At 37.4% G+C, this 26,413-nt stretch overlaps 1 long non-coding RNA gene across 1 annotated transcript; it reads right to left on the reverse strand.

Annotated features, from left to right (window-relative positions):
- Positions 1–24,354: 24,354 nt before the first annotated feature.
- Positions 24,355–26,139, reverse strand: LOC126368243 (uncharacterized). The gene is made up of 8 exons (XR_007566564.1): positions 25,884–26,139; positions 25,664–25,798; positions 25,441–25,575; positions 25,222–25,356; positions 24,986–25,120; positions 24,771–24,897; positions 24,526–24,670; positions 24,355–24,393 (listed from the first exon to the last, which is right to left on the reverse strand). It is a non-coding gene; the product is annotated as an uncharacterized LOC126368243 (long non-coding RNA).
- Between the last annotated feature and the right edge of the window lie 274 nt (positions 26,140–26,413).

The raw sequence follows: 26,413 nt of genomic DNA on the forward strand, positions 1-26,413 counted from the left end.
ATCGGTGTTGCGAATAAAACTCACAAATCCCACTTCCATAACATAACAGTGTGAAACTGCAAAGTGGGAGTCGACTAAAGGATTATCTTCTTTCTCACATTATGAACTAATTTCAAAATTCAAAAATATCTTTATTCAGCCTACTGAATAAAGATAGTAAAAATTGACGATTCAAAGTGTAACTATGTCACCTAAACATAGTGACACTTTGAATCGTCAATTTTTACATAACGAACGTCTCATCCGCCTAAAACTACTGCAGCTTCTCACAACCTGTATAGCCGGGGAAAAGAAGCTGCAAGAAAAATCTCGGCACAGGGCCCTAGACGTTCTTAAAAAAAAATTGTTATTTAGCTGCCTAATATCAGTTTTCACACAGTTAATCCCATGCATTCATATCTTTTAAATAATCACTAACTTTATAATAACCCTTTTTTGTAAATTTAATGATTAAAATTGCTGTTTAGCAATAAGGCCGCCTATTGTGCTTATGTTTTATTCGTATGTTTATGTCCTTTATATATGGTGTTATGCAATAAAGTATTATTGATTGATTGATTGAAAAGTTAACTTTAGAAGTTGCCTATATCAACCAGCTTACGTGCACGCACAGGGCAAATAGTGATTATATGTATAACATTAAACACAGCTTCTTCTCATTACACATTCATTATAGACGGCAAAACGGCTCACCACCTATCACGTTGGTTTAACAGAAAGCGGTAAGGTGTGGGTACTTAGTTGATCTTGCGATAGATGTCCCTTTGTCTACCCCAATTGGTATGTAGTCGTGAGCTTATGCATGTATAAAACACAGCTGCTTTGAACCGCTTCGACACAATACATGCGAAACTAAATTTTTCACACTTTTGCACGGAATAGGTTCACGCGTACCCCGAGAGCGACAATAAATCCGTTGTGAGATGTTATTAAAAACCCTCGATCCGCTGACCTATCTGACGTGACCTATCAATATCCGAAACACCTACCACGTCGTCATATTCCAGTGTTGCAAGTTTGGAGAAGTAGCGACATTGAAATGTATAAGTGCTCTGTCTCAGAAATGCTCATAACTTGTTTCCATATACCTATTGTCGTATTTTTCATGATGCATGTATTTATATAGACTATAATACTAGGCTCTTAAAATTTTGTGCGCCGCAAGGCAAAAATGAAGAACGTATAATGTGAACACTGTCATCTGTATTTTTTTTTATATTATTCCACTTTAATTTCATATTTTATTCATATTTGTCAGTTAAGGTTAAATAGAGACTGCTTTGTTAATTTAATTACTAATTTGTAGGTGCTATGTACGGTCACGAGCATTAATATGTATACACTTTGGTACCATGTCACATTAACTTTTTTGACAAATTGAACTTAAGTCTCACTAAATGTCAAATATGTTAGTGCGACTGAGTCCTAAAGTGGGTACATTATTGCTCATGACTGTACACTGTAATTGTCATATATATATGTCTTAATTTTAGTAGGTAATTGTCTTAGTTTTTAATGTTTTATATATATGATGTGGTAGTACTAAATAAATAAATATATAAATATTACTTATTTTTAAGCAAATAAATTATCTTTATCTTGATCACTAGTACCGTAGTTGCGCCACCAGCGGGAAGTAATTCGGGATAAGGATATTTTTTTTATTGGATGTTTTATGGTGTCCTAGTGAGATTGGAAAGGTCACGTCTGTCGGATGCCAAACGACCTGTGGGCTAAGATCACCACAGAATGGTCTCCGATTAGAGACAGGCGCATGCGTGGCAGACCGAGCGCGCGTGGCGCGACAACTTGGATGCTTTCTTGAAGGGCTGGCCGGAGGAAGCACTGGAGATAAGAGTTCTGGAAGAAATGGAGGAAGGCCTTTGCAGACTAGTGGGACACTTGGGATAAGATAAGTGAGAAGCAAACAAAAGGACCGCGATCGTTGCAGGATATACAAGAGTTAATAAATTAACGAAACAAAAAGATAGCAAAAGGAAATTCATGGTTTCTGCTCACCCCAGTGGAAAATAGGCGTGAGTTTTGTAAGCGTGTATATTATGATATGTTGGACTGACAAACACTATGCTGAGAAAATTTGCGACGAATACAATACAATGCAATGCAATGCAATGCAATGCAATACAATACAATACAAAAACTCTTTATTGCACTTAAAATAAATTTTAAAAATAAACGATTGTAATCAGCTGGACAGTACAACAGGAGGCCTTATTGCTAGGGTAGCAATCTCTTCCAGGCAAACCAGAAATGTAGAGAAATAAATAAAAATTCTGACTACTAAAAGTTTGATTGGGTATATTCGCAAAGGAATAGTGAGAGTAACTGCAGATTATCTTATTGATAAGTTGCGGCTCTGTTCACTTCTTTACGAAGAACGTGCGAGATACGGTACGATAAGCTAATTAGCAAAAGAAAGTAGCGTTTTTTTTAAATGACGATGAGTCAAAACGTCCGCCGCCACCAACAGGTTCCAGAAATATCTCATTCGAAGCGACTTATCGAGTTGATATTTTCGTTTTATGGCGACTTTCTCGGTTTAGCCGGAATTCGGGTTTTTAAATATGATTTCAGGTTCGTCCTGGTACATCATCGTTTCAAGTTTTCAACCAACAGATTCCAGACATATCTCAATCGAAGCGACTGTGAGTTGATATTTCTAAGCCCCATAGATTTTGAAGCTAAAACTAATTGGTAGTCTTTTTATAGATATTAATGAAACTATTTACACGTATAAAGTATCTGTTGGAAGGGGGACAGGTCTCATACAATTACCGTCATTGTCAACACAAAATACATACATACATACATAAACTCACGCCTATTTCCCACCGGGGTGAGCAGAGACTATAGAACTCCATTTGCTTTGATCCTGACACACTTCTCTTGCTTCCTCCACATTCATCAATCGCTTCATACACGCACGCCGGTCAACACAACATACATATACTTATATCTTTCTAATTTCTAATTTTTAAGTTTGATGTGTAATTTTAATTTTACTTTATTTTTAAATACTTAAGTACCCTTAATTGTATAAGTTATGTACGCCGTAATTGTCATATATATTAGTCACAATACCGTAACCTCATAAATGTAAAATGTTTTAATGTGATGTGGTTGTACTTTATTAATAAATAAATAAATAAATAAACACAAATCAAAATCAATATCAAAAAATCAAATCAAATCTTCTTCTAAAAGTCTGTAACTTTGACCACGCTCGCTTGCCACAGGAGGACACGTTCTGACGCGATACATCAGCGTACTATTGGCACGGTCTCACCCAGCCCCCCTCCCCTCACCCCCCCCCCATTTGCATGTAAATTGAATAACGACGTCGCCCAGCTTTGGTTGGCGGATCCGCTCGCAGTTTGTCCTTTCAAGATGTAATGCATGTTGCGATTTTCATGGGGAATTGGAAAAATATGGGCTTCCGAACGCTTGCTGGGATGCGGCGATTGATTGGGCTTTTTGTGGCTTACGATTGCTTCTCCAACGGGAAGCCTGTTGGATTCCCGGTACCGTACTTGCACCAATGAGTTGAGACGGCCTCCGTGGTCCAGTGGTTGAGCGTTGGGCTCACGATCGGAGGTCCCGGGTTCGAATCCCGGTGGGGACATATCACAAAAATTACTTTGTGATCCCTAGTTTGGTTAGGACATTACAGGCTGATCACCTGATTGTCCAAAAAGTAAGATGATCCGTGCTTCGGGAGGCATGTTAAGCCGTTGGTCCCGGTTACTACTTACTGATGTAAGTAGCCGTTACATGAGCCAAGTCAGGGGCCTTTGGCAGCTCAATAGTAACCCTGACACCAGGGTTGATGAGGTTGATACTCCACCTCACAACCCACATGATAGAAGAAGAAGACCAATGAGTTATTAACACAGTTGACTCGACTATTATAGGCGGCGATACGGCTCACCGCCTATAACGTTAGACTAACAGAATTCTCGGTGACTTAGTTCGTCTAGCGATGGGTGTACCTCTGACTACCCCATTTGGGAATACTGTCGTGAGCAAGCTTATGTTATGAAATAAATCAACACCCGGCTAGCAATCATCTGTATTAAGTCCGGTTCAAATATAGGTGCAACCACTCTTCGCAAGCTATTATGAAGTTCCATGTTATGTTAACTGTTTGGGGTTTTTTTTTGACTAGACTTATTGTAGGTTTGCCGCAGATGGCATTAACTACTGGGCCGCACAAATAGGAAGTGCTGAGGGCTTTCACCCGGTACAAAATTCAAGACAACGGGCTTGAGGGTGCCTATTGGGCGCGAACCTCGGCTCAGGGTGTCGTCTGAGAGGACGACTATTTGTAAGAATTAATCGATGCTAGTAAAACACAATAAACTACTAATATTCTTTCTTAAGAAAGGATAAGTATGTTACTAACTGTGGATTTTGTAATCACATCATCAACATCTCCCTAGCATTATACCTAACCTGAAGATTTGACAGGTTTTTAACAGAAGCGACTGCCTGTCTGACCTTCCAACCCACGAAGGAGAAACCAGCCCAATACAGGTTTGGTCACATACCCCTGAAAATGCATTTCTCGGGAATGTGGGTTTTCTCACGATGTTTTCTTTCACCGCTGAGCGGGATAATCATTTATGATCCAAACATGAACTCGGAAACAAATTCAACAATTAGTTTAGGTCTATGCTTCATTTGAACCTGCATTTTACCAACTGAGCTAACGTGGATTCACAGCGTGGATCTTGTTCATCATCATCAATTTAAGAGCCACGCTCTTGTCGGTGTAACATTTTCCGTTCCAGTCTATCAAAGGCCAACTCCTTGACTTCCCAACAGGGTCCACATAATATCAGCGTCGTGGTTCACGCCGCGACTTGTGCTGAGTGAGGCCCTTTTATCTCAGGACGTCCACCATCACCTTATGATCATTTCGACAAACATCCGTCTTGCTTTTTTGTAATTGTTTTAGTGGAAATTTGATATGATGTTGTTGTCTTTTTTTATGTGACGTCCTTTTATAAAAAAACTATTTCTATTTCACGACGTTAACCTTTTCTTCTTCACCCCTTCCTAACCGTTACCCTTTTTTTTTCTTTTTTTTGTTAACATTTTTATCATTTTGTTATCTAATTTAAATAAATAATAATAATAATTGCACATCTGTGGTCGAACCCTTAATCCACACGACACAGCTGAAGAGACGGGTTTGAACGATGACGTCATCTTGAGCAGTTAAGACCAGAACTGGAATTAATATGGTTGTTACTTGGTCCATTGTAAACAGAATCCCATTGTCACTGTCGGTTTATTAATGACTGAAGGAGTTACGGTGCAGAGTGAGTGAGGTATAACCTACAGAATTGTTAGGATCATGAATTCTAGTACAGTCATGAGCAATATAATGTTCCCACTTTAGGACTCTGTCGCACTAACATATTTGACTAAAACTTAGAGGGATGATTCAGAACATAATTCTGAGGTGATATCAATTGGAATTTTCCGTCTCAAAAGTATGGACTATAATAAATCAAAAATTTAAAAAAAAAACACTAACATTTTCCTCAATTATCCGACGGGAAATTCCACTTAATATCAACTCAGAATCATGGTCTGAATCATCATCTTAAGTATTCATTACGATATCACTAACACCCTGTATATTGTTAATACGTGGGCGTCTTTTGTCTTTATAAAGTTGTGTAATTTCAATTAAACAGTTCAGTAAAACAACAGATCTACTCAGAACCGACGTGCGTGTATGAAACGATTGATGAATGTGAAGGAAGCAAGAGAAGTGTGTCAGGATCGAAGCTAATGGTATTCCATAGTCTCTGCTTTCCACGGTGAGAAATAGGCGGGAGTTTATGTATATAGGTAAGTATGTAAAATCACAGGCAATACGGCTCAGCGGTTGTCACGTTGGTTTAAGAAAAAGCTCGGGCAATGACTGCTGTTCTGCCTACCCCAATCGAGTATATAGTCGTAGATTTATTTAATTCAGGCAACTATGGCCCATACAGTATATTGGCCCCGATTCCTGCAGACTCCTTCTAATTTTACTTTAAGTTAAACCTGTCCTTTTCTTATCCGCCGAAAAGGAAAGGGACGGATTATTGACAGCTCTTAATTTTAGGAAGAATGAGTAAATGAATGAATACCCCGGGCGAATCAAAAAGGTATCCCTAGCTCAGACGCTTACGTAGTATTTAATATTCGTTATTCTATGCTGATACATAACAAAATATAGCATCGCGCCTATATCCCCGAAAGGGTTTGTTCACCCACTCCTCGCCAACTATGTTCAAGTCCCATGTAACATAGAATTTTCACGAGCACAACGGAGCCAAGAAAAGAAAAGAAAGGAAAACATGAAACAGTAGGACTAGGGCCCTGTGCTAGGAGGTTTTCTGGCCACGTCTTTCCCTCAGCGTTACAGATTGCGATGTGGTAGTAGTTTTACAGCTAGTAACATAATATGTAATTAAATTTTTTGACGTTCAAAAAGCGCTAACTTTGTAAGCCAATTTTAAAAAATAAATATTTTTATTTTTTTTTGAACCACGTGATATCAAGTATCTTTAATCCAAACACGAAATCAAACTCACAAATTCGAATTCAGTGGTTCAGAGCCCGAGTTGAAGTTCAAGAAATTGTTTACACTCAAAACTAGACAAAACACACGAAGTCTTCTCAACCATCCAACCAAAGCTACTAAATGTATAAAAGCCAAAGTATATCACAGAGAAGCGAGTGGAGAAGCCGGTAAAATATTCATGAAACATTGCGTTCGGATGCAATAAAAGCAAATCAGTCGGATGCATGTCGGCAACTTTAAAAATAAATACACAGATGAGTGGAGACTAACCGGAGGCATTGTACAGTTGTGAAGGAAAATGTGGAAAGATTTGAGATTCTGTATCATTTAAGTCTATGTTGGTTTAAATATACCTATTACTAAGAAGCCACTCTCAGTTCTGTAAAAAACCGGACCCTGTGAAAAACGGGATAATTTATTTTATTTTATTTATTTATTTCAAATCGGGAAACAAACAGCTTAAATAACAATTTAAAAATCCAAATAGTTTGTACATTAGGCAATGAAGTCTCCACTTATAACTAATACATGCATCACTGAGAAGTAGACAGAAGCAATAAATAAATTAAGTAAGCAAGCAATACAAAAATAGAAAGAAAAGTTGATGCTACATTTGTTCCAACGTTTTGAACGTTATATTTGCTACAAGTTCTAACTATAAACCGGTGCTTTAGGTAATTATTTCTGCAAAAAGGATGATGCTAGGGAGATGATGATACATATTACTAAGAAGACAACATAAACATCACAGAAGGGGAGATAGAAGAAAAAAGAGGAAGACAGAGAAGAGCTTACATGGAACAAATTGTACAGAAGGCGAACGTCGTGTCTTATAAGGAACTGAAAGAATTGGTCTTTGAAAGACAAGAATGAAGAATGCTGCATCGACAAGAGCGTGGCTCTGAAATTAATGATGATGATAACTTAGAAATCGTTCAGCTGCTAAGGTGTTATTTTCGAAGGCAATTCTTCTTTCGTGTGGGTAACAAGGTCGATGACGTCCTTACCAACATTGGTGTCAGAGAAAATGAAATTTTTGTATAAATTGTCCGAGGTACTAACTATACCAGTTTATCTCTACGAAAGCGAACTCCAATAAACAAACCGGAAATCTAGACGGAACAGAACCCAAATAAGGGAGCACTTATTTGAGACAAAGCCATAAAGACGACTAATGCGACCAGTCCGAGACAGACATAAAGCTAGATTAAATCTTTTCACACACCATTAGCATTCTCCGTTTTAAACCGACGACTGCGGACGAAAGTGTCCTGTATCCGTTTCGTTAAGCCATCGCTAAAGGATATCACTTTGGTAAATGCAAAACAGACAACAGGAAAGGCCACATAGAAGCGATTCACCTAAAAAGCGATAATGCAATTTGACGATTGCGCATATAAAAGTAAGTGTGCAGTGTCAAGAAATGACAAATTGCAATATTTCTTTTTAAGATAAGTGGTTTTTTGAACCCCCCAGAAGGTGAAGCCTAGAAATTTCCTCTGAGCAAGCCATGCTTATCTAGTAATCACCAGAACGGCATAAATGGTTAAACTTGATCACGTTTAAAGCATAATATTGGATATGATGACAATTGAAATATTGTATTGTATTTTTGTTGAAATACTTTATATGAAACAATGCCATACATCTATACTTATAATAAATCTGTAGAGAGGTCAATTCTGTACATTAAATATTTTTTCAAAATAACTATCAGGGGGTGATAAGTGATCGATACTGATGCCAAAAATGCAATCAGTAAAATTTTTGTCTGTCTGTCTGTCTGTCTGTCTGTCTGTCTGTCTGTCTGTCTGTCTGTCTGTCTGTCTGTATGTTCCTTATAGAAACAAAAACTACTGGACGGATTTTAATGAAACTTGGTACAATTATTCTTCACACTCCTGGACAGGTCATAGTATACTTTTCATCACGCTACAATCAATAGGAGCAGAGTAGTGAAGGGAAATCCTTTTGTATGAAAAATCTAAACCACTCAAGTTAGACGTTTGAAATTTGGCATGCAGGTACCTTAGATACCGTAGAGGTGCACTAAGAAAGGAATTCCCGAAATTCCTACGGGAACGGGAATTAGCGGGAAAATCCTTTTGTATGAAAAATCTAAACCACTCAAGTTAGACTTTTGAAATTTGGCATGCAGGTACCTTAGATAACGTAGAGGTGCACTAAGAAAGGAATTCCCGAAATTCCCACGGGAACGGGAATTAGCGGAAAAATATTTTTGTATGAAAAATCTAAACCATTCAAGTTAGATGTTTGAAATTTGTCATGCAGGTACCTTAGATACCGTAGAGGTGTACTAAGAAAGGAATTCCCGAAATTCCCACGGGAACGGGAATTAGCGGGAAAATCCTTTTGTATGAAAAATCTAAACCACTCAAGTTAGACGTTTGAAATTTGGCATGCAGGTACCATAGGTACCGTAGAGGTGCACTAAGAAAGGAATTCCCAAAATTCTCACGGGAACGGGAATTAGCGGGAAATACCTTTTGTATGAAAAATCTAAACCACTCAAGTTAGACATTTGAAATTTAGCATGCAGATACCTTAGGTACCGTGGAGGTGCACTAAGAAAGGAATTCCCGAAATTCTCACGAGAACGGGAATTAGCGGGAAAATCCTTTTGTATGAAAAATCTAAACCATTCAAGTTAGACGTTTGAAATTTGTCATGCAGGTACCTTAGGTACCGTGGAGGTGCACTAAGAAAGGAATTCCCGAAATTCCCACGGGAACGGGAATTAACGGGAAAATCCTTTTGTATGAAAAATCTAAACCATTCAAGTAAGATGTTTAAAATTTGGCACGCAGGTACCTTAGACACCGTAGAGGTGTACTAAGAAAGGAATTCCCGAAATTCCCACGGGAACGGGAATTAGCGGGAAAATCCTTTTGTATGAAAAATCTAAACCACTCAAGTTAGACGTTTGAAATTTGGCATGCAGGTACTTTAATAAACTTAAAGCTTAGTTGCAACAGGATATTACAAAATTCCCACGGGAACGGTAGTTAGCGGGAAAAAACATTTGTATGAAAAAATCAAATCTAAATAAAAGGAGAAACTGACTGACTCAGTGACTGACATATCAACGCATAGCCTGAACGGCTAAATGTAGGCATTTGAAATTTGGAAGGGACATAGCTTAGGTACCGTAGAGGTGCACTAAGAAAGGAATTCCCGGAATTCCCACGGGAACGGAAATTAGCGGGAAAATCCTTTTGTATGAAAAATCTAAACCGCTTAAGTTAGACGCTTGAAATTTGGCATGCAGGTACCTTAGTTAACTTAAACCTTAGTTGCAACAGGATATTGCAAAATTCCCACGGAAACGGGAGTTAGCGGGAAAAAAAACATTTGTATGAAAAAATCGAAACCGCGTAAGATAGATGTTTTCAATTCAATTCAATTAAATTATTTATTGCATTCCATGTAGTACAATGGGGTGTTACATAGGCATAGGAACTAAAACATGGACCCTGTAGGGCACAGCAACGTTGAAGGGAAGAGAGGAAGTGTGTATTAAAATTAAAACTCAATGAACAATCAATTAAAAAAAATCAATTCAATCAATTGATTCAATCTAGCATGCATGCATACCTTAGTAAATATAAAGTTTATTTTTGGCTGTATTTTGAAAAATGGGAGTTATTGGGAAAAAAATTGTATGAAAAAATCTAAACTGCATAAGTTAGATGCTTGAAATTTGATATGCACTCCCACACACACAAAGATCTCTCTCTTATATAACACGCCACGCGGACGAAGTCGCGGGCAAAAGCTAGTACTTTATATTATATTAACAGCCTCCGTGGTCTAGTGGTTAGAGCATTAGGCGCACGATCTGGACATCCGGGTTCGATTCCCGATGGGGACATTGTCGAAATCACTTTGTGAGACTGTCTTTTGTTTGGTAAGGACTTTTCAGGCTTGAATCACCTGATTGTCCGAAAAGGTAAGATGATTCCGTGCTTCGGAGGGCACGTTAAGCGGTTGGTCCCGGCTATTAGCCGTAAAAACACATCCACCAACCCGCAGTGGAGCAGCGTGGTGGAGTATGCTCCATACCCCCTCCGGTTGATTGAGGGGAGGCCTGTGCCCAGCAGTGGGACGTATATAGGCTGTTTATGTTATGTTCTAAAATGCCAAATTATCTCGATCTTATATAAGTATCGTCATTAAAGAAATATTAGTACTCAATATTCTAGATAGAGGGCGCCATCGTCGGCTTAATGACGATACATAGATCGAAAGAATTTCGCATGGACAGGAGGAAGACCCAGTGATGTAATGGTTAACACGCTCGTCCCGACTTAACAAGAGCTGCGGGTTCAAGTCCTGTCCGAGTCTGATTTTTTTCCGATTTATGTTTTCTCTTTGTGATTTTTTATGAGTTCAAGACAATCTTGATCGATTGCACTGGCATAAGAAACGTTTATTAAAAGCCCTTAAATAAAGGAAGAGAAAAACGTTTTAATCTATAAATCTCACGTAATAATTATATTCCCGTACACAATTTAATATTCACATTTACGACTAGGCCCTTTGTTTGTTAAGGCGTCGTGTTACATCCAGTTGTTTGCGCAAACCTGGCGTAAACAATTTATCAGTTGTGATAAAGGTGTAATAAGCTACAAAGGGTAACCTAATCATACTCGGATCCGTCACTTAGAATGAATGGACATTACTCTCGAGTATGAAAGACGTACGTGTAGGGTAAATGGACAGTTAGGGCTGGAGGAAATTTTCGGATTATTATTTTATGTAGGAATGGTAGACTGAAAGAAAAGTAACGTAAAGGTGTATGAAAGAGAGAGCAGAAGTGAGCGAGAGAGAAGGGGGGATTGCGGAATGATTCCTGAAGTGATTTCGACAATGTCCCTATCGGGAATCGAACCCGGACCGGCAAATCGTGAGCCTAACGAACTCTAAGTGGTCTAGTGCCAGGAAGGCTGTAAATATTATTTACGATTTATTCAAAAATACCTACTATTCTAATTTAAAGCACTTTGAAAAACAGTCCTAAACATTTCTGTACAGACAAAATAAATATCCCAGGGATACCAGTACACCAGTAGGTTATTAGCCTGAGCGCTTGTATAATTGCGTTTCTCAACAAATTACAAGTCGGAATGAGGCGAAAACACGGTGAAGTGCCCGCGAAGCCGATGTCTGATAACGTTGGCAACTTTTTGAAATCCTCTCGAGTATAAGCGGTTATTTACGTTAGGTATTTAGTTATACTACATTACATTTACGTCTTTTTAAACTTTGCATTATCATTTGCATCATCTCAATGTTATTCCATTCTCACAGGGCCAGCTCGCTTAACATAAAGATTTGAGAGGTCCGGTTTTATACATTCCAACTGGGCACTCTCAGGCCTATTGTCTTAAACGTTGTACCGGGTGAGAGCCTTCAGCGCTCCCCATTTGTCAGGCCAAGTAGTTAATAAGTCACGTCAATAATTAAAAAAAAAGTTTTATGGATAACAGGCGTCAGTTTATGTATGTACGTAAGGATGCATTGTTTGAAGCAACTTTTCTGTCTTTCTCAGGTTTCCTTTAAGGGTTTTATTAAGTATTTTACAAGCAAATAACATAGTTACGAAAAGCTGCAAAAGTCCAATGAATTTCTAGGAAAGTAATAAATTCTTGTTGCATTTAAGACCTCCGGTTACAAGTCGTTTTTGTAACAGCCAAAAACACCTACAAAAACATAAATCTTATAATTATGACATCTAATGATTTATATATTTACCACTGTTTACAAATAATTCGCTGGGCTCTGTAGTAAAGGGTAGTTAAGTAATTACGTTTTTTGATGTTTATTGAGAAAACCAACAGCATTATAAAAACATATTTAATAACACTTATTATCTAAACTTAAGCTATTTATAGGTTTCCCTTGAGTTCTGGAACATTGTTATATATTTTTAAAAGTGAAACTAAACGAAAGAGGCCAGAAAATTATTTTTTGAAAAGGAAAGTATCAATAAAAATAAAAATACTATGAAACTTCTTAGCATAGTTTAAGTGTAAGTTTTTGAGATGTACCGTTATTTTTTAGTCTGGAAATACAGCTCATTATGTACGCATCATGTTTTATTCCTGAGTTAATACTCAGAAAAGATAAGAAAGATAAAAAAAGAAGAAGAGAGAAGAAGAAAGGAAGAGAGAGGGAGAGAGGGGAGAAGAGAGATATATTAATATCCTAGGCTCAGTGACTGAACTTTTGCTCTTTGATTGATTAACAAAAATAAGATGATCCGTGCTTCGGAAGGCCCGTTAAGCCGTTGATCCCGGTTACTACTTACTGATGTAAGTTAGTAGTCGTTACATGAGCCATGTCAGGGGCCTATGGCGGCTCAGTAATAACCCTGACACCAGGGTTGATGGGGTTGGTAATCCACCTCGCAACCCACACCATAGAAAAAGAAGATTGATCTGAATAACCCAAAAGTACGTAGATATCTTGAAGAAAATTTTGATATATTCATCTTTAGAAAGATAATTTCATCAGTTATATTAAAAAGTTAAATGCTTTCAGTATTTTATGTCGGTGTTTGCTCGATCAGTCTTCGAGACGTACAGACTGTGCATAAACTTGTTTGTGTAGTGGATGAAATATAAACAAATCCGGTTGCTCGAGTATGTATCTGTACTCGTTTTAGTAATGGAATATAATATGAGATTTAGTTTGTAAAACGATAGAGTTGTTGAAAAAAATCGAAACACCAACACCATAAATGTACGTAATAAAAAGAATTTTTACTTTTTTTTTTATTTAAGGGCTTTTAACAAAGTTTGTTATGCCAGAAAAAAATATTTATAAAAATATACTGATTAATAAATCTGTTTAAAAAAATTTACAAATAATATTTAGGCGGATAAAAACTTTTGGTCCCGGTTACTATACATAACATAACAAATACTTTATTGCATAAACAGGAAATATAAAATACAAAACAAAAAAGAAATAGAAACAGTAAAATAGGCGGCATTATTGCTAAGCAGCAATCTCTTCCAGGCAAGCTTTAAATATAGGAGATGTTTAATATTATACAGCTTACTAATGTAAGTAAGTAGTCGTTACATGAGCCATATCAGGGGTCTTTAGCGGATCAATAATAACCCTGACACTGTTGATGAGGTTGGTAATCCGACTCATAACGCATACGATAGAAGAAGAATATTTCGTTAAATACAATGTTGGAATCTTCCTTCTGAAGCTAGAAACACTTGTAAAGATATATACTTATATAATATAACGCCCGTCGCATTGGGGTAGGCAGAAACCACGAAATTCCACTTACTATGCTCCTGACACGCCACTTTCGCTTCTTCCTTTCTCAGCAAAATCTTCATGCATAATCCCTGGTTGAGAATATTCTTGACCTTATTTCTTTAAATCAACCTGGATTGTAAAAATGCTTCTTCAAAATAAACCCTTTTACAAACAAGTGAGCTAACGGTAGTTTCACCGGTACAGCTTACCGGTAGGTACTCGATACCGGTAACATATTACCGAACTGGTTGGGGGCAAGCCTTGAGCACTTCGCGAGTCATATATCAACTGGGCCGCTTCTAAACGAATTTCCCAGGCCCGTAGTTAGGAGGGGCCGAATTGTACTAGATAGCAATCAGAAATTAGAAATCAGAATATTTTTGTCAACGTATCTCTTCTCTCGTGTGGGTTGTGAAGTGGATTACCAACCTCATCAACCCTGGTGTCAGGGTTACTATTGAGCCGCCAAAGGCCCCTGACATGACTCAAGTTGGTTTATAAATTATAATGACAAAAATTTAAAGAAGCAAACATCTATAGTACCTTAGAAAAGGTTTAGAACGATCTACTCTGAACCGGCGTGCGTGTATAAATCGATTGAAGCAAATGGAATTCTATAGTCTCTGCTTACTCCGGTGGGAAATAGGCGTGAGTTTATGTATGTATGTATCTATAGTACACATCACGATAAATCGGACACTTTTTAAGTTATGAGTTACCTGATATAAAATAAAACCAACTGATTTGAATTACTTATATTTGTCTAATAATAATTTGTACCTGTAAATGAGGCTCTATGGCTATTTAATAAACATACAGGAAAACAAGTTATGCATTATAGAGATTACGCAACAAGGATTACCCGGCCTTTAAAACCTCACACAACAACAAACAAGAACAGTTATCCAAATTGTTACCCAAACAAATAATTTTAAACCTAATTTAAGAGTTTGAAATTCCTAAACTTTCACTACCGCATTCTTAATATAAAAATGGCCGGTTCAATTTAGAGGGCGTCCTAATTAATTGATCTGAAGATTCGCGGAAATTGCGAGCGGGTGGCACCCCATCCCTATTCGGGGGGCCCCCCCAAATCCCACCCCCTCGGTGTATCTTCGGTGTATCCTCGGTGTAGGCTTTAATTTAGAATTGTTAACGCAAAGGCAATGCAATTTACGTAAAATAATTGTTTGATTTCGAATATTCCTTCACCCTTGCCGGAGCTAATTTGGTTATGGAAAGGTTAAGTATATTCATTTTTTGTGGGGCACTGACTCAAATAATGTAATGAGATTGGTCGAAGCAATTTCATGGAATGCAGACGCCTGCGTTCTAGAGCCTAGTAGAGGTAACTGACTACTTATGTACCTAACTCTTGCCTGCTTCAGATTTCTTTTATATTGTTCGTGACGTTTTTGTATTACAGTGTTACATAAAATTTAAACTGTATTCGTAGAAAACAAAGGTTTATTGTTAGAAAGAAATATGTTTTTTTTTTTTCTTATTTACCAACAGAATTGGCATTTTCATGGTAGGTGTTAGTTAAAGTGTTATAGTCCTGGCAGCCCAGTTGGTAGAAAGCTTGCCTCTCCCTTTGAGGTCGGAGGTTCGAAACCAGTACAGGCCTAAACCAATGATTGTCGAATTCGTTTCCGAATTCATGTTTGGATCGTGAATGATTATCGTGCTCAGCGGTGAAGGAAAACATCTTGGGGAAACCCACATTCCCGAGAAATGCACAGGCAGTCGATTCTATAAAAAAACGGATTTGTCAAATCTTCAGGTTAGGTAAGCGGACTCTGTGAAACTCGGGTTAATCTTAGGGATGTATTAGTTAGCGCGTTCACAGGTTCCGATCTCCTAGTATAAAGATAAACAGGTCCGGTTTTCTACAGAAGCGATTACCTGTCTGACCTTCCAACCCGCGAAGGGAAAAGGAGCCCAATATGGGTTAGGTCACACCTCCCAATCTTATTTCTCGCCATGTGTTCCTTCACCACTGAGCACGCACGCATTCGAACCTACGACCTCAGGAGGTATAGGATTTACAATCGTGGTCCTTACAAAGTTATGTCCCAATACGACACAGTCGGATGCATTAGCTAGTGAGGTAAATAATTGACCGTCTTAACCCCTTTTGCACAAGTCACGTTTTAGGAACCTTCCTTTTTGAAACTTATCGTACGATTGCCTCAGATTATATGATAAAGCTTCCAGAAACTCGAAAATAAGTACTTAGGTACAGCATAAACGTTAAAAAGGGGGTAAAGCGCCAATATTAACACTGGAATATAATTAAAATGAGTTTGCTTCACAAACAGCGTACCTCTGATTACGTTTTAAACTAGAAGGTAGTTGAAATTAATCCGCGCAAACATCCGAGTTGAAGGCAAAAGTTCTAGCTTCAAGTGTGCCCTCATAGCTTCTCTGGATTGAAATGATTATATCGTATCTCTTTCTTTTAACACGTTCATCGTTTATGAACCACATGTGAGGAAGTAAATTTGAAACTTAAACGTTTATGTCCCATATGTGGGGCACATTTATTTTTGTGTCTATGTGCATAAATTCCAATTTGTTTATCGTAAAATAAAAATGCACGTGAGGGGTTGATATGCAATATTGAGTTATACAGTGAACGTATTAATATACAATCGTCATATCACGTCACACACCTCTCTTTAGCACCCCGATACCGACCCCGTCGGCGTGGTCGACGATTTCCCTCATTCAGCGCTTATCGCTATCGACCCACTAGAGTCGATTAATTCTTTCAAATATTTTTCCTCTCAGACGACGCCCTGAGCCGAGGTTCGCGCCCAACTGGGCACCCTCAGGCCTGTTGTCTTAAACGTTGTACCGGGTGAGAGCCTTCAGCGCTCCCCATTTGTCCAGCTAAGTAGTTAATGCCATCTGCGGCAAATCTACAATAAGTCACGTCAAAAAAATAAAAATAAAAAACACCTCTCTTTCATTACATAGCTACCGATCTCATCAACCTCATCAAGTAGGGCAACCTCATCATGTGATCCAGTCGGATTCAACTCCGACGTTCATGTGCTTGCATGTGGCTTACATAAACAAACTTGTTAGGAAAAATCTTCTAACATTGTGGGTATGTGATTATATATATTCGTCGCTGACGTCGCTAACTGATGTATCTGAAAATTTTGGCGAATCTGATTTACAATTTTTACTATTGTCAATAAGACACAAATTATTTCAGCAAAAAATGCAGATACGTCAGTATGCAAAGTCAGCCACGAATTGATTGCCGCAGGTGGTCGGACTTTAAATTCCACGCGCCTAGCATCAAGCTCTAAGCGCCGTTGAAGTGTTAAATCTTGATATTCAGGGTTACTTTTGCGCCGCCAACGGCCCCTAACATAGGTCATGTAAAGACGACATAATTACTTAAGTAAATACGAGTAGTATATAGCTTAATGTGCCCTTACTGAAACACGGAAATATGCCGTAAGATATGACAAAAAATCACCCTTTTACGATAATGGTCAGTCACTTAGTCGATTTTTTTTTGACATAAAAAAATGGTCAGGGCTCTCATCCGGTAGATTCTTTTATGACAAGCCAAGACAGTGAGTAAGTAGTAATCGTAGTAAATCATCATCATCAATTTAAGAGCCACGCTCTTGTCGGTGCAGCATTTTAGTCGTAGTAAATATGCAGTTCGAATTCCGAATTTTCACCTCAAAACTGTACACTGTCTAAATAGTGACAGTACGTTTACCTTAGAGATCTCTTGAAACAGGTCTGGTATAAACAGCTCTATACAAATACCTGTACTACCGTATTACACGAACTGCAAACTTTATAAGCCAAAACAATTTGTAATAAGACAGATGGAGAATATACTCACTGTGCTGTTTAAAAGCTTTTATGTTTGACGTGGCTTATTGTCGATTTACCGGATATGGCATTAACTACTTGGCCGGACTAATGGAGACCGTTGAGGGCCGGTACAAAATTTAATTGGGCGCGAACCTCGGCTCTGGGCATCATCTGAGAGGATGATTGAAGGAAGATACTTGAAAGAATTCATCGACCCTAATGAGCCGATAGCGACAATAATTCTTGAATGAAGGTAAAGTTGCTGAAGCAATAAAGTAAGGATTTTGATTCCAGTACTCATCACCTAATTTTATTTTAAGTCATACCTGTCATTTTCTTATCGGCCGAAAAGGAAAGTGACGGGTAATCGACAGGCATAAAATTTATGGAATGGAATATATCAAGTTTAGGCAGAAGTTTAATAAACCCACCCAAAATTTTATATTAAGGCCAATAACTCGAAAAAATTAAGTTGACAGAACACGTGAAACGGGTTGTAAAGCAGCGAGTTGCCTCTTTCATTCGCCCGGTTCTTGCATTTATTCGCTCATTTATTTTAAAATTAACAGCTATAAATCATCCGTCCCTTTCCTTTTTGGCCGATAAAAAATGACTTTTAACTTAAAATAAAATTAGGAGGTGTCTGTAGGAATTTATGGAACAAACGTCAATTTTAAGTACAAATCTAAAACGAAACCTATAAAAAATTTACATTGGCTAATAACCCGACAAAATTAAGGACACGTCAAACAGTTTGCATACCAGCGAGATACCTTTTTGTTTCGCCCGGGTTATTCATTCATTTACTCATTCTTCCTAAAATTAAGAGCTGTCAATCATCCGTCCCTTTCGTTTTCGGTGGATCAGTTAATGACAGGTATAACTTAAAGTAAAATTAGGAGGTGTCTGCAGGAACCGGAGCCATTATAATGCTATGTTAATACAATTTAATGGAAAATCATTTTAGAATAAGCACGCTCCATACTCCTTCTGGTTTCTTGAAGGGACTGTTCCCACTAGCAGGATATAGTAAAATCGGTATAACCCGTATTCTTCGTTTATAGTATGGATTGTGAGGTGGAGTACCAACCTCATCAACCCTGGTGTCAGGGTAATTATTGAGCCGCCAAAGGCCCCTGATATGGCTCATGTAACGACTACTTACTTACATCTACTAGTTAGAAATCGGGACCAACGGCTTAACGTGCCTTACGAAGCATGGATCATCTTACTTTTGGACAACCAGGTGATCAGCCTGTAATGTCCTAACCAAACTAGGGACCACAAAGTATTTTTTGGGATATGTCCCCACCGGGAATCGAACCCAGGACCTCCGGATCGTGAGCGCAACGCTCAACTACTGGACCACGGAGGTCGTTATTAACCCGTATTGATTAGACTTACTTTGGTGGCGAATATACCGAATACCAAACGATTGTTGGTCGCATCTCTGATTAAAAATGACTACATTGTAAATGTATACAATGAACAGTCGGCTTGAGGTAGTCACTTGAATCGCAGACGCACACCTGAAATTATAATGTATGCCAATGGCTCCTAACTTGTATCGACTCGAGCCATATCAAACTTGTTATTTGCGTCTTTTAAGTTGCATGCTGATTTGCGCAGCTTGGATTTATGGAGACAAACAGAAAATACTAAATAAGGGATTGTGAACGAAATAATGTTAATGATAATAATACGTCCTTCTCGTCGGCGACCGGGCAGGCGGCGCCCGCGCCGGTAAACAAAGCGCAAAATATTATTATGTTTAGTGACGAAATTGGCAAAACAATGGGTTTACAACTTAGCCATTTCTTGAGGCGGGCAGTAATTAATAATTGTATGCCGGGGGCCTCCTATTTAGACATTTTAAAAAGAATAATTTCTTATAAATTCTCGAAAAATAGTACAATCATAATCTTGGCCGGTAGGAGAGGTAACGCGAACAAAGAACTACTTTCCCATTATATTTCCTTACTTAACAGCCTACCGAATGTAGAACAAGTGATTTTGTTTGCATTGCCTTTCAGCCAAAGTCAGCTTAATTCCGAAAATAAGTTTAGGCATGATCTAAACCTGACATTGCATACTTTAGTATGCGATTATTATAATAAATTTCAGTTCATTGATACGAATTCCTATGTTAGGAATTTTTATTTGACCAAAGGTAGATATTACTATCTATCTAACTTTTACAAAAGACAAATAGCGAAGTCGCTATCCTTTTTTTTTACAATAGAATCAGCCAATTCGTTGGCTTTTAACGCGTCTGCTCCTATTGAGCAGCCTATTTTTATTTCTGACATTTGTAATTTAAATTAAATTTAATGACAACAGAGAAAAACTTTGGCTGTAGTAAGTTAAATGAGGACATATTAAATATAAAATGCAATAAGAAAAATACAAATGTAATCAACCTGGTACACCAAAACATACAAGGAATATTGGGCAAGGAACTTGAAATTGAACTTTTTTTAAACAGTAATTGTGTTGATATTATGTGCGTAACTGAACATTGGCTAAAAAAACATGAGTTCGTTTGCTTCAATAATCACCAGGTTGCCAGCTCGTACAGCAGGGAGACGGCTATCCGTGGCGGTTCATTAATATTAGTACGTAATTGTTTAAAATATAAGGAACGAACGGATATTGTAAGTCTCTCAGTTGAGCGAACTGTTGAGCTAGCCTGTATTGAACTCAGCCGGCTTATTGTATTGAGCGTATACAGACCCCCCGCTTCATCTTATGATCTATTTGAGAAAGTTATTGATGAAGCATTATGCAAATTATGTAATAAAAGCAAACATGTTATCGTCTGCGGTGATTTTAATATTGATATTCTGGAAAATTGCTCATTAAGTACTACATTCAAATCTTTATTTCTGTGTTATAATCTTGTAAATCTTTTTTCAGAACCAACCCGAATCACGTCACAGTCCGCGAAATGTATCGATAATATTTTTAGTAACTTAGAACCTTGTGATAAATTAATAATTAATAAATTAAAGTCAGATCACTGTGGTCAACAAATATCTTTCAACTTATTTGTTGACCGCTCACTGAAAAAGGATGTTACATGCAATCCCATATCAAGTAGTCGTTTAGAACAATTCAAAGATAATATGTCAAACAAATTACCAGAACTTCCTTACTGTGATGACCCAAATTTGTTATATAACTCCCTATTTAATCTAACAAAATCGGAATTTAATAAAGTATTTAAGGCAAAAACAATTAAGAAAGCAGACACACCAATTTTTAGTGACTGGGCGACGGTAGGAATTTATAAGAGTAGAAACAGGTTGTATGAACTTTACGAAGAAAGAACATACAATCATAGCGTAGCTTTTCACGACTATGTAAAACAGTATTCAAAAGTTTTCAAACGTGTTTGTGTTACCGCGAAGGCAATGTTTGTTAGCAGTAAAATTAAAGGTAGCTCAGATATTATTAAAATGACTTGGAAAGTTATTAATAGCGAAACTGGGAAAGTCAAAGCACGCGATCTCGAGTATCAATTACAAATTGACGGTAAACTACTCACAAATGATAAGCAAGTTGCTGAAGCTTTTGAAAAATTCTTTACTGAAATTCCATTTTCGACTACCAAGGACTTGAAGTCATCTCCTGCACTCGCTCAATCACTTGTAAGGGAGCACATAGATACGTCCAAAGTAGATAAACTAACATTTACACACGTGAGTCCTAGGGACGTCTTAAGAGCTTTTAAATCTTTAGAAATCAAAAAGACTGCAGATCTTCATGGTCTCTCTGTTAAAGTCATTAACTCCGTGATTGATTGCATAGCTCCCTATCTATCATGTATATTTAATAAATGTGTAGACAATGGTGTGTTTCCAGATTTAATGAAGCACAGTAAAGTCATTCCATTGTTTAAAGCTGGTAGTACTTCTGACCCTACTAATTTTAGACCAATATCTATACTACCCACGCTTAGTAAAATATTTGAAAAAATTTTATTACTGCAATTACTTCAACATTTCAATTTAAACAATTTAATGTCTAATAAACAATTTGGTTTCACAAAGGGTCGCTCAACAACCGATGCTGGTGTTGAGTTAATAAATCATGTTTTTCAGGCTTGGGAGGAGTCCAAAGATGCTATTGGTGTCTTTTGCGACCTTTCCAAAGCCTTCGATTGCGTTTGTCATGATATCTTGATCGCGAAACTTCGTCACTATGGAATAACTGACAATGCCATCGCTCTTTTGGAGTCATACCTTAGTGGCCGCGTTCAGAGGGTTGATGTGCATGGCTCCAGATCGTGTGGATCTAACGTCACTATAGGCGTCCCGCAGGGCTCAATTCTAGGTCCATTTCTATTCCTAGTTTACATAAACGACCTACCTAGTCTTGTAAAACATGAGGTGGTGCTGTTTGCAGATGATACCTCCTTACTTTTTAAAGTAAAGAGACGACAAGATTCCTTTGACGATGTAAACAACGCCATTTCAGAGGTAGTGGATTGGTTTACTGTAAACAACCTGCTACTTAATGAAAATAAAACAAAATATGTTTATTTTACGTTATCGAATGTTAGTAGGCCCCTCGATTCTATTATTGTAAAAAATAAGGAATTGGACCTCACGGATACTGCTGTATTTTTGGGAATTACTTTGGACGCTAAGTTGCAATGGAGTCCTCATATTGATAAGTTGTCCAAAAGGCTCAGCTCAGCAGCATTCGCGGTCAAAAAAATTCGTTTAATAACCGATGTAGAAACCGCGCGATTAGTTTATTTTGCCTACTTCCACAGTCTAATGTCGTACGGCATCTTGCTGTGGGGTCATGCTGCAGATATGAACAGCATTTTTGTTCTGCAAAAGCGAGCCATTCGGGCGATTTACAAATTGGGACCCAAGATGTCACTTAGAAATAAATTTAAAGAAATTAATATTTTAACTTTGGCATCACAATATATCTTTGAAAACTTAATATATGTAAAAAAACATATAGGATTATTTGCAAAAAATAGCGATCGGCACATTGTTAATACCAGGAACAAAAATAAACTTGCTTTACAAGTCAGTCGATTACATAAGATTACTAAATCTTTTAAGGGGCAATGTATACGTTTTTACAATAAGATTCCCATTGACATTCAGAATTTGCCTTTCAACTGTTTTAAGACAGTAGTTAAACAAAAACTTTACAAAAAAGGTTATTATAAAGTTAGTGATTATTTAGAAGATATGAATGCATGGGATTAACTGTCTGAGAACTGATATTAGGCAGCTAAATTACTCAATTGTATACCAATATTTTATGTTTTATGTTTATTTTTATTTTTTTAAAGAACGTCTAGGGCCCTGTGCCGAGGTTTTTCTTGCAGCTTCTTTTCCCCGGCTATACAGGTTGTGAGAAGCTGCAGTAGTTTTAGGCGGATGAGACGTTCGTTATGTAAAATTGACGATTCAAAGTGTAACTATGTTACCTACTGAATAAAGATATTTTTGAATTTGAATTTGAATTTGAATACTAAATTACTGATTGGATACTAAATTAACGATGAACTTTTTATAAGAACTTTCATGCAATGCGTTGGTTGGTCATCGCCAGCATTATCCCGTTTCTTCACCGGGCCCGCTTACCTAACCTGAAAGTTTGACAGGTCCGGTTTTAACAGAAGCGACTGCCTATCTGACCTTCCAACCCGCGAAAGGAAAATCAGCCTGATACAGGTTACGTCTCATACCTCCGAAAATGCATTAATCGGAAATGTGGGTTACTTCACAATGTTTTTCTTCACTGCTGAGCACGTGATAATAATTTATGATCCAAACATTAATTCGAAAACAAATTCGACAATCATTGGTTTAGGCCTGTCCTAGATTCGCACCTGCGACCTCAAAGTGAGAGGCAAGCGTTCTACCAACTGGGCCACCACGAATCTACGCTATATTATGTTATCATTCTTTGGCGGCGCCGCCAAAGGATGTTTTCGGGGTACCGAACTGAGCATAGTACCCCGCTAGCCACAAGTTGGTAGTGTGACTAGGGATCGACGATCCAACAGTGTTGTGTTGGAAGTTGTATATATGCGTCTTGCCGTGTAAACTTCGATACCGCGTTTCACGACCGCTTGAAGACTGCATTATTGAATGTGGCGCCATCTGTTACATGTGAGCGGAACTAGGTGGCCAACTAGTTGGGTCCGCTACAATTCAATACGTCGTATTATTACAATACAATACAAATACACTTTATTGCACCAAACTAAAAAGAAATATACATATAATATATATATATATATATATATATACTAGATGGTGCTAAGTGCGCTCGCTGCTAAAGCAGCTTCGCGGGCGTTGTATGTGGATTGACGTTTTCGTATAGTTTGTTTCGCATCACAGATTTGTAATAACTATTAAGACAGACACAAAAAGAAATAAAAAAAATGTGTAGGATATTGTTAGTTTATTTTTTGTTATAAAAAAAATAAAAATATAACATTATATTCTCTCTCTCTCCCTTGCATTGTTCTCATATGGTGGTGGGGTCTTTTATCCGAGTCTTTTCCTTCCACTTCGCTCTGTTGGACGTATCGTCTGCGGAAACATTGCAGGAACAAAGATCTTTTTTGATGACATCTGCTTCTTTGTCTTCTGTATTTCCTGTTACAAATAAAATAATATTAATTTATTTATAATAACGTATATTTATAATAACGTATAGATATAATATCCTTTTCTTAGTCGATAGCGATACGTTTTTGGCAAAGTGGTCGTGGTCGTCATGTAACGTACCTAGATTCTTGTCACTATTGATTGCTGGCTGTCACACTGCTGCATTCATTGAAGAAGCTACCGACATCAGGCTTGGTTGATATAATACTATTGTATTAATATTGTATTAATAATCTCCTACGCAGTTTTTTGCCTTCTGCATTTCCTATAAATAAAATATATATTAAATATTATATATAATTTCTTTTCCTTGGTCGATAGCGATACGTCTTTGCCAAAATAGTCGTGGTCGTCATGTAACGTACCTCGATATCTTGTAACTTTTGATTGCTGGCTGTCACACTGCTGCGTGCATTGAAGGACTTCAGGCTTGGTCGATTTTATTCTATTGCAATCATAATCTCCTACACAGTTTATTGCACTCTGCATTTCCTGTGAATAAAATATATATTACATTTTTTTTCCTTAGTCTATAGCGATACGTTTATGCCAAAGTGGTCGTGATCGTCATGTAACGTACCTCGACATCTTGTTACTTTTGATTGCTGGCTGTCACACTGCTGCATTCTTTGAATGAGCGGCCAACATCAGGCTTGGTTTATATAATACTATTGTATTAATGATCTCCTACGCAGTTTTTTGCCTTCTGCATTTCCTGTAAATAAAATATATAATTAAATATTATATGTAATTTATTTTCCTTAGTCGATAGTAATACGTTTTTGCCAAAATAGTTGTGGTCGTCATGTAACGTACCTCGATATCTTGTTACTTTTGATTGCTGGCTGTCACACTGCTGCATTCATTAAAGGAGCTGGCAACATCAGGTTTGGTTTATATAATACTTTTGTATTAATGATCTCCTACGCAGTTTTTTGCCTTCTGCATTTCCTGTAAATAAAATATATAATTTATTTTCCTTAGTCGATAGCGATACGTTTTTGCCAAAATAGTCGTGGTCGTCATGAAACGTACCTCGATATTTTGTAACTTTTGATTGTTGGCTGTCACACTGCTGCATTCATTGAAGGGGCTGCTGACTTCAGGCTTGGTCGATTTTATTCTATTGCAATCATGAACTCCTACACAGTTTATTGCCATCTGCATTTCCTGTAAATAAAATATATATTATAATTTTTTTCCTTAGTCTATAGCGATACGTTTTTGCCAAAATAGTCGTGGTCGTCATGAAACGTACCTCGATATCTTGTAACTTTTGATTGCTGGCTGTCACACTGCTGCATTCATTGAAGGGGCTGCTGACTTCAGGCTTGGTCGATTTTATTCTATTGCAATCATGAACTCCTACACAGTTTATTGCCATCTGCATTTCCTGTAAATAAAATATATATATATTTTTTCCTTAGTCTATAGCGATACGTTTTTGCCAAAGTGGTCGTGATCGTCATTTAACGTACCTCGATATCTTGTTACTTTTGATTGCTAGCTGTCACACTGCTGCATTCATTGAAATAGCGGCCAACATCAGGCTTGGTAGTACTATTGTATTAAAATCTCCTACGCAGTTTTTAGCATTGTGCATTTCCTGTTAAAAAAAATAATGTTAATTTATATATATTAACTTTTATTTATAAATATATACATATATATATTAGGTGATTTCCAAACTACCCAGGAGGTACACCCAGTAGCTCGCTTTTTTTCATGTGGTTCCCCCGCTAATCGAGGCCGCATCCACCTACTTATATGAGAAGTAGGTTCTATCTAATGAGTTAGCAATAGTCATTCAATAAGCAGAGAAATGTGAAAGAAAAAGCAATTTTTAGCTAAGGAATTTAAAATAAAAAGCAATTTTCAGCAATTAGCATGCAATAAGCAAAGCAATTACTCAGTAATTGTCAAACATAAGCGAGTTGTATAATTTAAAGATATTATTGACAATAACAAACACGTACCGAGTTTGTTAATAGTTACATTGAGTTGTCAT

This window comes from Pectinophora gossypiella, chromosome 7 (assembly GCF_024362695.1).
Source record: "Pectinophora gossypiella chromosome 7, ilPecGoss1.1, whole genome shotgun sequence".
In the NCBI taxonomy this organism is placed as follows: Eukaryota; Metazoa; Arthropoda; class Insecta; order Lepidoptera; family Gelechiidae; genus Pectinophora; species Pectinophora gossypiella.